Source organism: Amblyraja radiata, chromosome 34 (genome assembly GCF_010909765.2).
Source record: "Amblyraja radiata isolate CabotCenter1 chromosome 34, sAmbRad1.1.pri, whole genome shotgun sequence".
NCBI classification, from domain to species: domain Eukaryota; kingdom Metazoa; phylum Chordata; class Chondrichthyes; order Rajiformes; family Rajidae; genus Amblyraja; species Amblyraja radiata.
This window is the reverse complement of record NC_045989.1, coordinates 23427087-23437086: the sequence shown is the minus strand read 5'-3', so window position 1 is coordinate 23437086 and position 10000 is coordinate 23427087. Positions and strand designations below refer to the sequence as shown.

The 10000-nt window shown below is 37.1% G+C and overlaps 3 long non-coding RNA genes across 6 annotated transcripts in view; 1 reads left to right on the top strand and 2 right to left on the bottom strand.

Annotated features, from left to right (window-relative positions):
* Window positions 1-10000, bottom strand: part of LOC116991682 — a 1144705-nt gene that overhangs the window by 387494 nt on the left and 747211 nt on the right. The gene's annotated exons all lie outside the window — the stretch shown is intronic.
* Window positions 1-10000, bottom strand: part of LOC116991677 — a 35821-nt gene that overhangs the window by 22772 nt on the left and 3049 nt on the right. Inside the window, exon 2 of one of the 4 annotated variants that reach the window (XR_004416865.1) lies at window positions 9969-10000. This exon is cut by the window's right edge and continues 39 nt beyond it. The exons of the other annotated variants lie outside the window; for them this stretch is intronic. This is a non-coding gene — a long non-coding RNA (uncharacterized LOC116991677). The remainder of the gene's footprint in view (window positions 1-9968) is intronic. 4 annotated transcript variants of the gene reach the window in all.
* LOC116991681 overlaps window positions 6815-10000 on the top strand; it is a 5150-nt gene continuing 1964 nt past the window's right edge. The window contains exons 1-2 of the long non-coding RNA XR_004416870.1: window positions 6815-7170; window positions 9353-9420. This is a non-coding gene — a long non-coding RNA (uncharacterized LOC116991681). The remainder of the gene's footprint in view (window positions 7171-9352; window positions 9421-10000) is intronic.

The window sequence follows — 10000 nt, the reverse complement described above, 5'->3', positions numbered from 1 at the left end:
GACAGACGGGTTTGGACCGTAGACTATGTCATTAGATCGAATGGCAAGTCTTTATGGAAAGTGTTTTGCATAATTACATGCCATAGCCGGAATACTAACCCCGAAATTTTATGGGTCACAAAACTTCAACAATTGCCACATTATTGTCCAAGACGCGAAGTACGCCACGATCGGCTCGGAGAGAAAGTAGATTTAGATAAATCTAAGAATGCGAAGCCGAAATTTTCTCAGAACCCTAAGAAGAGAGATGATTTCAATTTGACAAGTTGTTTACTTACAGCTACCCAGTTCAACGAACTTCAGCGTTCCCTGATTAAGTGCCGCATCGCGATCCGATAGAGAACTCCATCAAAGAAATAGGCCGAAAGGCTCCCTTTTCAAAACTGCATTTTTTTTTTTTACCACCGTTAGCTTTGTGCAGCAGTAATTAAGATATTCTTATCTGGGGAGACAGTTTCTCTGGTAACTGAATAATATTTTATCTTTGATATAAACTTTTGACAGTTATCGCGTCAAGTTAGATAGTTCTCGTAAATACCCGCTTTAAAAAAAATTAATGGGAATTGTTTGAAACTTAATGTATCAGTGGAGACCGAGCTCTGATATGAATAGTTCCCAAATTTGTTTTTGTTTTAATATTTGTATAAAAAAACGTTATAGATGTCTTGGCGTAATCCAATTATTTCGATTTTGAAATGCTATCATATTGCCGTATATTTAATTCGCAATACTTGTGAGACATAACGATGAGCAAATGCACTTAAATTGTGTCTATCCGATTCACACCAGTATATTTATTTCTCTCTATTCAATTTTGAATTATGAGAATAGATTTATGTTGCATAATATAGGTGTAATCATGTATAATACAAACAATAATAGTTGGTTGTTCTTCAACTTGAAATTATTCCATATCGTTTTCTTGTTTTGATCTCAAATTCTCGTCATTCGGATTTTGAGTAAAGAAGTATTCTGCGGATCTGTTGGGCTCGCCTATTAGAGGAGATGAAAGAGAAGAGAATAGCAAGTGCATCGATTGCGGCAAAAATTCGTTACAGATGCACTTTCTGTGTATATTTCCAGTTATTCCTGACACGATTGAGTTGGGATAAATAATTCAGATTAACGTGTTTCATTCTCTCTCCCTCTCTCTCTCTCTCTCTCTCTCTCTCCGTCTCTCCCCTCTCTCCCCCTCTCTCTTTCCTCTCCCCTCTCTCTCTCCTCTCTCCTCTCTCTTCTCCCCTCTCTCTCTCTCTCTCTCTCTCTCTCTCCTCTCTCTCTCCTTCTCTCTCGATCTCTCTCTCTCTCTCTCTCCTCTCTCTCTCGTCTCATCTCTCTAGCCTCTCTCTCTCTCTCTCTCATCTCCCTCGTCTCTCTCTCCCACAGCCCCCCTCTCTTCTCTCTCTCCACCCCCCCCCCCCCATCTCCCTCTCTCTCTCGCTCCCTCTCTGTCCCCCTCTCTCTCTCAGTTGCTAAAGATCCTAGCGGAATATCTCCTTCACACAAACTTCCAATATAATTTGGTTTCAGGGGATTTATTAAAACAGCTTCATGCGAAACGTGTTCCTCTCTAGCACCTGTGGCATCACCATCTGCGGAGGGTCATTGCAACAAAAAAGGTTTGAACTGATAACAAGGTGAATTTTTGATGAGGTTCGAATTTCATCAAAAATCATCAGCCACTGAAGTGTCCATCATGATAGATATCCCCCAGCACCTAAAACGGCCAGAAAAAAAATATTGTTTGGACTTGATGAAATTCCAGTGATTGTTATACGTCTTTGGGCCGTTTAAATATTTAGTTCTATTTCGCTGTAGGTATTCATTTGTTTGGTTAATGAATAAAGATAGTCACATATTTTCATTAGAACAGTCTATGCTCATTTGTTTAGAATTAAGGTGTTTTTTCAACGATGGGTGACGACACTTTTCAAAGTATGTTCAATTGGTGCATAACTTCGGAACTAAGGTTCACAAGTAACACGAATAAGTAAACTTATTTTTCACGGGCAAAGATATAGAATCAGTGGGGAAAGGGTTTCCAGTACAAACGAAGGGAAGCAGTGCACGAAACTTTAAAAACAGAACAATCAGAAGAGGGACTTCACTGTTGTGCCGTTCAACAGGTGCCTTGCAGAAGCTACCATGACGTACACAATCTGCAAACTTCTAAGACGTGTTAAGCTTTCAATTATTTTTGTTTCTTCCATTATATCGGAGCCGCCCAATGGTGACAGAAAATAGCCTCTATTAATGACACGTTATGTTTTTTGCTGATAGCAATTTCGCACAATATAAACACAAACTACATTGAAACAATTTTGGGGTTGATTTTGTGGAGTATTCTTTACAGACACTGGCCATTTCACAGATTATTTTATTGATTTATAAAGCTTTTTTTTGTATAACGCATGCAATACCATGCATGATACGTCTCCATACTGTATCTAAAAACCCCACAAAATTAAGGAGCACTCTATCCAAATGGCCGAGGCTAGGTTGATATCATGGTGTATTAACATCAAACGTTTAATAGTAGTCAATATCACTGGTATCTTAACTAATAGGATTCAATATCCTGGGAGATATTAATGTGGACCTTACATCGGTTGACCATAAATTGGTTGGAGAAGGGTGGGGATTGGGGATATCGCTTTTGATTTGTATAACTTTATTTTTTTTTAGATGCTCGTGCCCGATTTTATTTTCCCGAGTCTTCACCCAATTGACCTGAGCGTCAAGGCTATTTGGGAAGATATATCAATTGTACAGATGGCTTTAGATAGTTGCAAGAAGCAACTCCGCCTGTAATCATAATCGTTAATATGTCACCTTCGAATGAAATAACAAGAAACAGATTCTGCGAATGTGTACTCGAAATTCTTTATTAATATGGAAGTAGCAGACGAATATACCTTTATGGTGAAATATACATAATTTGTTGAGATCAACGCGTGTAAAAAAAGTGCAATTATTGTGTTAGAATTATGAAATATTTTAAAGCATTTAGTGAAATCCGTTTTTATTTTGTCCATACAAACACGCACATGTACATTTACATTCATGTACCCGCACACACGACCAATGTTCTAATATACAGTAACATTGAATTAAAAGATGCGTAGGTCGTAGTACAGAAATGAAGTTATCATTTCCTGATGAAACATCGTTTTTCTTCGACCTGCCACTTTATCACTTTACTTATTTAAAAATCAACTTTAATGGCGTAAAATTATCGAGGATGAAACACGGTTTTACGAGGAAAATATTCAGCTTCCTTTTTGTCCCATTTGCTTGAAATCCGGATGGAAAATAAGGTGTTTTCTAGCCTAAATTCGGCAGCGAGAAAAAAAGATGTGTCAAGAACAAATCGATTGGCTCTGGCCGTTATTATATTAATGCATCGACACTGACTACCTGACTACTGTGAAGATTGTAAGAAAACAGGAAATTAGAAAAATGAGAGAGCTTGAATGAAATGTACACTCAGAAGGCAGGCTATAAAAAGCACTGGCAGATTGATTATTAATTTCTAACAATGCCCCCTGTCCCAGGAACACAACTGTTGTTTATTTCAATACAGAGAATAGAAGTTTAATTTGATATCTGCAATATTTGGGTATAAATTATTATTTTGCATGTTAAGAAAGTGTAAAAAAATAATCAATTTTACAGGTTAATTCGTGTATTTATGGTTTTAAAATAACATTTCACGTTGCTTTCAATTAAATTTTAATAATCAGAAATAAATAGTCAGTATTTATGATCCAAGTTGCACATGTTTTCGATTATAATGTATGTAAAAATTAGTTGTTCCTGCTCGCTTTTATTTCAAAGGAGATCGCCCTCTGATCAATTCGAACGATTTCAATGTGGGATGATCAGAAGTGGAATTATATGGTGTAATTGTGTCGATGTTGCCTGTTTGTTGCGTGATGCTCGGTTGAAACGGTTAGATTGGTACTCAAGAGTTATGTCAGTGCTTTTCAATTACAATCTATCATTTCCGTTAACGTCGTGTAGAAAACATAGTTCCATTGATTAGCCTTTTCGCCTGTTTCTCCTTTAGTTATCAGGACCTTGGGCGAATTCGTGGTACGACTTCACTTATCACATTTAAGAGATTTTAATTCCGAAATGTCACTTTAAATTTCGCAAGACAAACAGTGTTCTCGACATATTATATTAAACGAAACTGGTGTACAAATGAATGTCTTTCACTTCATTTTGTACTGGCAAAGGAAAGGAATAAAGATGCAGCTATTGACAACCGCCTTGTATAATGGCACCAAATCAGCACTCTATTCTTTAAAGAAAACTTTTTGTTTAGTTTTCCAAAATTAATTTTTAATTCGGCAAACTTTTATTTTCTGATGAAAATGCACCGGATGCATTTTGCACCAAAATGATTTTTATAAAGAGGCAGGTGGGGCGAACTATGTTTTTACAATTATAACAACGTTGGTTTTGCGTTGACCACAATTTAATTTTGAAATTTGATATTACAACATCCCACTAGCCAGGGGATTGAGCCTTATAGAACATAACCTTCTGTAAGGGCCAGCGCCTCCTAGTACCTGACTGGGTATTAACTCGAAGAGATGCTTCGAAAGATTCTACACAGTACGGCACAACATTAAAAAACAAAACAAATATCATGAAAACGCAGAGGTTTAAAAGAAAATGGGCCCGCAACAATTTCGTGTTTGTCGGCAATAGTCCAACCTAAAATACTAACTTCGTAATTATCCCACAAAATAAAATGTATACGTGCTTAGTACGTTAATAAACACAAGCTCACTTGAAAATCAAACGATTGTTCACTTTGAGAAATTATACTGATAGCTACGATTTTTTATTCATCGAGAATTAATAATATTTCACGAGCCAAGCTATAGAACATAAAGTTAAATAACTACAAACTATATAGATTGAACTGACTTTCTTTGGCATGGTGCAACATTTGCCATTACAAATGTAATCTCAATATTCTGGCGTATTTCATAAATGTTGATCGTTTAAGGATATCATTATTTTATTTTACTATAGTCAGCTCCAAAAACTTTCCCTTACACAACTTTGTTTTATTATCTCGAAAGATTTTATTTTAGGAAATAAAGCATTAAAGGGCAACAACGTGAGCATCGTTTCACTTGTAAATAGGGAGCCCACAGCGAGATTAAACATTCAGCTCGAGAAGATAGTTTGTTGTTGGTCTAGGGTCGGGTTTGGGGGTGGCACGGTGGGATTACAGTATTAGACTTATTTTGGTGGGCTATTCTATAATTGCATACTTATATATTTGACACATATTCAGTAATGCAACGATTCATAAATAATCAATTTTTTTTAAAATCCTGGGCCTTATTTTGCAGTTGAGTTTTGTGTATTTCACTAACACCCCATGGCTGAGCAAATGTGGCTATCTTAGAAATGGAAACAATGTAAAAAAAAACCCACAGTGAATACACACACAGTCTGTGCAGATATAAATAAATAGAGTGCGCATTTTCTAATCTCTGGCTTTTATTCGAACAAAGAATAACTCAAATCAAAATCTGACTAAGTTTAGAGACTCCATTGTTAGCCAGACACTCGGCAAACGAACAAAAAGACGACTCGCAACCAGGATCAAATTAAGGAAACCCCTTTGTGCAAAATATCGCCTTCTTCGCAAATATTTGTTCTAACTATTGCTCTAAAAAGAACTTTTAATCCGCGACGCTCTTCGCCGCTCGGACCTTGCGACGTGAAATTGCGATGTGCAAATTGTAAGGGGTTCGGTGGGGTTTTATTTTACGAAGGATCCAGCGAAATATCAATGAGATTTGATCACATTTTATGGATGCCAAACAAATTCTGCAGTGTAGGGTCCTTTTGTGTTGGCTTTTGTACCATCTATGAAAGTACAGCAGGCAAACCACAGATATTAGCGCCACCCCGCTGTCATCCGTGGGATGTGCAGTTCAAAACCAGGGAGTGGATCAAACAGTCTCTCAAATATGACACATACATCGTTACCCTTTGTAACTTTTCATTAAATGATTGAACCTCTTATTAGACGCCAACAGCACTATCCTTTTTGACGTGCTGATCCTGAACCGCTCATATTGAAATATTCCTTTGCTCGAAGAGTCTGCAGTTTGACGTTATACGGCAAAGTTATATAACACCAATTAAATCTATTAATAACCCATTATAAATGATATAAATGTCAATATTAAAAACATAAATATATGTACTAAAACTTAGTCCTTATTAGAGCGGGTGTTCGATCAATTTATCGGTCCAAACGCATGATGTAATATTTTATTTAATATAACAGCATCACCCCCCCCCCCCCCCCCCCCCCCCCCCCCCACATTGCCATTGACCAACTTTTTAAGGGTACTTTTACGCTACGAGTGTAAGGTTGAATCCTGGTGCTGTTAAACTTCCCTGCCACAAACGCAAAGCAAGACAGAGGAGTTTGTATTACAACTGTGTCATAGTGTTACACCGATGCAAAACATATAGCCAGAGGGGCCGCTAATGATTACAGTATAAAACTCGGCTCCAAAAGACCAGGCAGCCGAGAAACTAGCCATTATTAATTCAGTGGTCAGGCACTTATCCAACTCTCTCTGGACTATAAAACAAGAAACACATATCACTCCAACATAAAGATTTTTAAAATATGATGCTTTATGTCCCAATGCTGATTAAAAACTTTTCCTCTCTTCTTTTCAAGACGGCTTTCACTCTTTATACAGCTGATTTCCTTTCGGGCACCATGTTACAAGACTATTAGCAGCAAATTATCCCTGCGATTTCGCTATTACATTACAAATTTATTTTACGTGGCGCACCGTCAAAGCGTTCCTGCCGCTTTTTTTCACGGAATGGGTAATTGCAAAGATCCAGATGGAATAGGTCTTCTACATTTGACAAGGCATTTGTCATTTTAAAGTACCACATACCGAATTTAAGACAAGCCTTTTTTGTGAATCAAGTTTCCTAACAATTCAGATGATATTCAATACAGTGTCAGCAAACTAATTTCTGGCGATGAAAGATGTTTAAAAAAAAAAAGTTTGACACGATTTTACTGCAAGACCGTCATTATTGAGGTTGAGAACTTTAACAGGATGGCGCTACGTCGTAAATCTTACCTTACCGTTTTACTAAAAGGTATTTGAATTTAATATTAAAGGCTGGGAAGTGTGGGAATATTTGTAAATAGGAAGATGGCGGAAGTTCTCTCCGAACCTCCTTTATACGCTATTAATTTCAAAGTGAATCGACGCTCAGTTTTTTTTTAAAATACCGATCAAAACGATGATGGCCCTTGTTACATCAATGTATTTTTCTTTTTGTCAGCGGGCGTGCATTATCTTTGAAATATTTTCCAGAAATATCCCCTACAATATCTTCCGAATTTATAAAGTATTGAATGGAATAATTCAATGGATTTGAATTAAATGGGCCACAAAAAAACATGTCGAGGATTCACTGCCTCGAAATGGTCTACAGCAACATTAAACATCAAGTCGCTGGGACTATTTCTGTAGAAGTGTTAATGAAATATATCCCTGATACTAACCAGTTCTGTGACTTACAGGTTCAGACATTGCAAGATGTGGGACATCTTTGGCATTAAATTTGATTTTTGTCATTGCAAATACATTACAAATATCCGTCCTACCTCCCCCTCCCCCAACCCACTGTTAATATTAATAAACATGGCCTCGTCGTACTTGGCCTTAAAAAATATATACATTCAAGCATTCTGGTTTATTAATACATTGAAGAATGTAATAATGTGAAATATTCTCTCTGTACTGCACTGACGCCTCGATCTTACTGATTCGTTCTAGTTCTATTCGAAAGCTGCCCGTTTTGCTATTTTTAATAAGTCTTGGTTTACGTCTGATTGTCCCTGATATTGGAATAAATGCAATTGTTCAGTCACGTGCTAGACCGAAATTCCAACCTCAGATCCGATTTAATTTGCTCGCTCCGAGCAAGCTTTAATCGTCCGGATCTTTGAGGTGAAAGAAGAGATGGGAGGGGGGAGAGAGAGAAAAAAACAGAAATTAAAAGAAACACGAGCATTATTAAAACACACACAAACAGAGAGAGAGAGAGAGAGAGAGAGAGAGGAGGAGAGAGAGGAGAGAGAGAGAGAGAGAGAGAGAGAGAGAGAGAGAGAGAGAGAGAGAGAGAGAGAGAGAGAGAGAGAGAGAGAGAGAGAGAGAGAGAGAGAGAGAGAGAGAGAGAGAGAGAGAGAATATACACACTATATGTATATCAGCGTAAAGAAATCAGTGCTAAAGAAATATATTATATAATATTTGCAGCAGATGAAATCAATAAATGCTGAGATATTAAACATATCGCCAGGCCATTTAACTCTGCGTTGCAGCCATATGGATTAGACTACTTGGGCAGCAGATGAGTAATATCAAAGCAAATAACCTGCCATATTTCCCCGCACATGTCCAATAATCTAATACCTTAATGAAATGAAAATGTTTCTTTGCATTCGGCAGATACATTGTACAAACTTTAAATCCAACCCAGGTCATTATTTTCCATATTTCTTTTTTAATACCAAGGCTGGGTCACAATAGTTAAAACTGCCGCCCTAGAATTATTTACTGATACTTGCAATAAACAGTGGCACTTATCCGCGTCCACCGAATGGCGGCAGTTGATAGTCTAGCACGAAGCAGCCATTTTTTTAATCTCTTGAAAGTCGTGCCTGGGTAAAGTATTGATACAAGAAAATGATCCGCCTCGCAATTGGATCGGATTGTGTTTTATTGCTAAAACAGACGAAACCGTATAATGACATAAACTGGAGCCTTAGAGTCAGCGTGTCAAACTAAATCTACGATAAATAACACTGTGAATTAAATGTTTTAGATATTACTCTATCGTGTTCCATTTAAATCGGCTCCTAGGCAGTAGGTAGCTGCAACCTACGGTTGAAACGATGATTAGTGTTTCATTTGACCATCTGATATCTATTTAGACATAATACGATTGCAAAATATTTGGCTAAGTTCATCAAATTAATCGACATTTTATTCTAACCCAACACATTCTTTTTGCTCCTTGTATTTCGATAGAATAGAATATACTGTTTAGTTGTTTCATTCCACATACAATTTCCTCTTAGGCAACAGAGGCATTTAATTGTGGTGATGATACCGTGACAATCTACTTCCACACTTCCCTGAGTTTTTCACACTTTCAAAAAAATATTCTGCATATTTTCGCAGAAACTTTCTTGAAGATTATTCTCCGTGCAAACTGCAGACAATAAATCCGCTAAGGCTTCGGTGTGACTGATGTTAATGTTTTACAGATTTTGCATATTATTTGAAGGCAGCAAGCAGATGTGGGTGAAGAATATGCCATCAATACACAAAATGTGTGAGTCACTCTGTTAATAAATTATTACTGGCCATCGATGTAATAACCAGATTTGAAAGGATGCTACAAGGATTAACCACATGCAATATCACCATATGACGCCTGATTCTGTCTTCATTCTAATGATGTTAGAAGTTTAAATCTTCCCCATGATCTGATGAATAGATCCAATTCATACTGTTTTCGGGACGATTATGGAAATGTTAACATTTAACTATTTTTACCCAGATAAATCTAATTAATCAACACACTTTCAAAGTTGAAAAGGGAAACATTTGTGTTTTAAAGGCTGTGGGGATTTTTTTTTGAAATAACATTTGTCGCAATTAAACTGGACATTATATTGACCAATGTACGCTGGCGCAAACGTGTGATCCTTACAGCCGAAACATGTCACACGACCACTTAGAAACGGTATATATAACGCTTTGCCATCTATTGAAATGCGTCATGTGTGTTGCCATTATTTCCCCGTTGAATCACTTTGAAATGTAGTCCATAAAAAAAGTTGTGTTTTTTGACACGGTAAAACATATTTATTTCATAACCTGATCGTGCAGTGTGCGCCACTTGTGTCGCT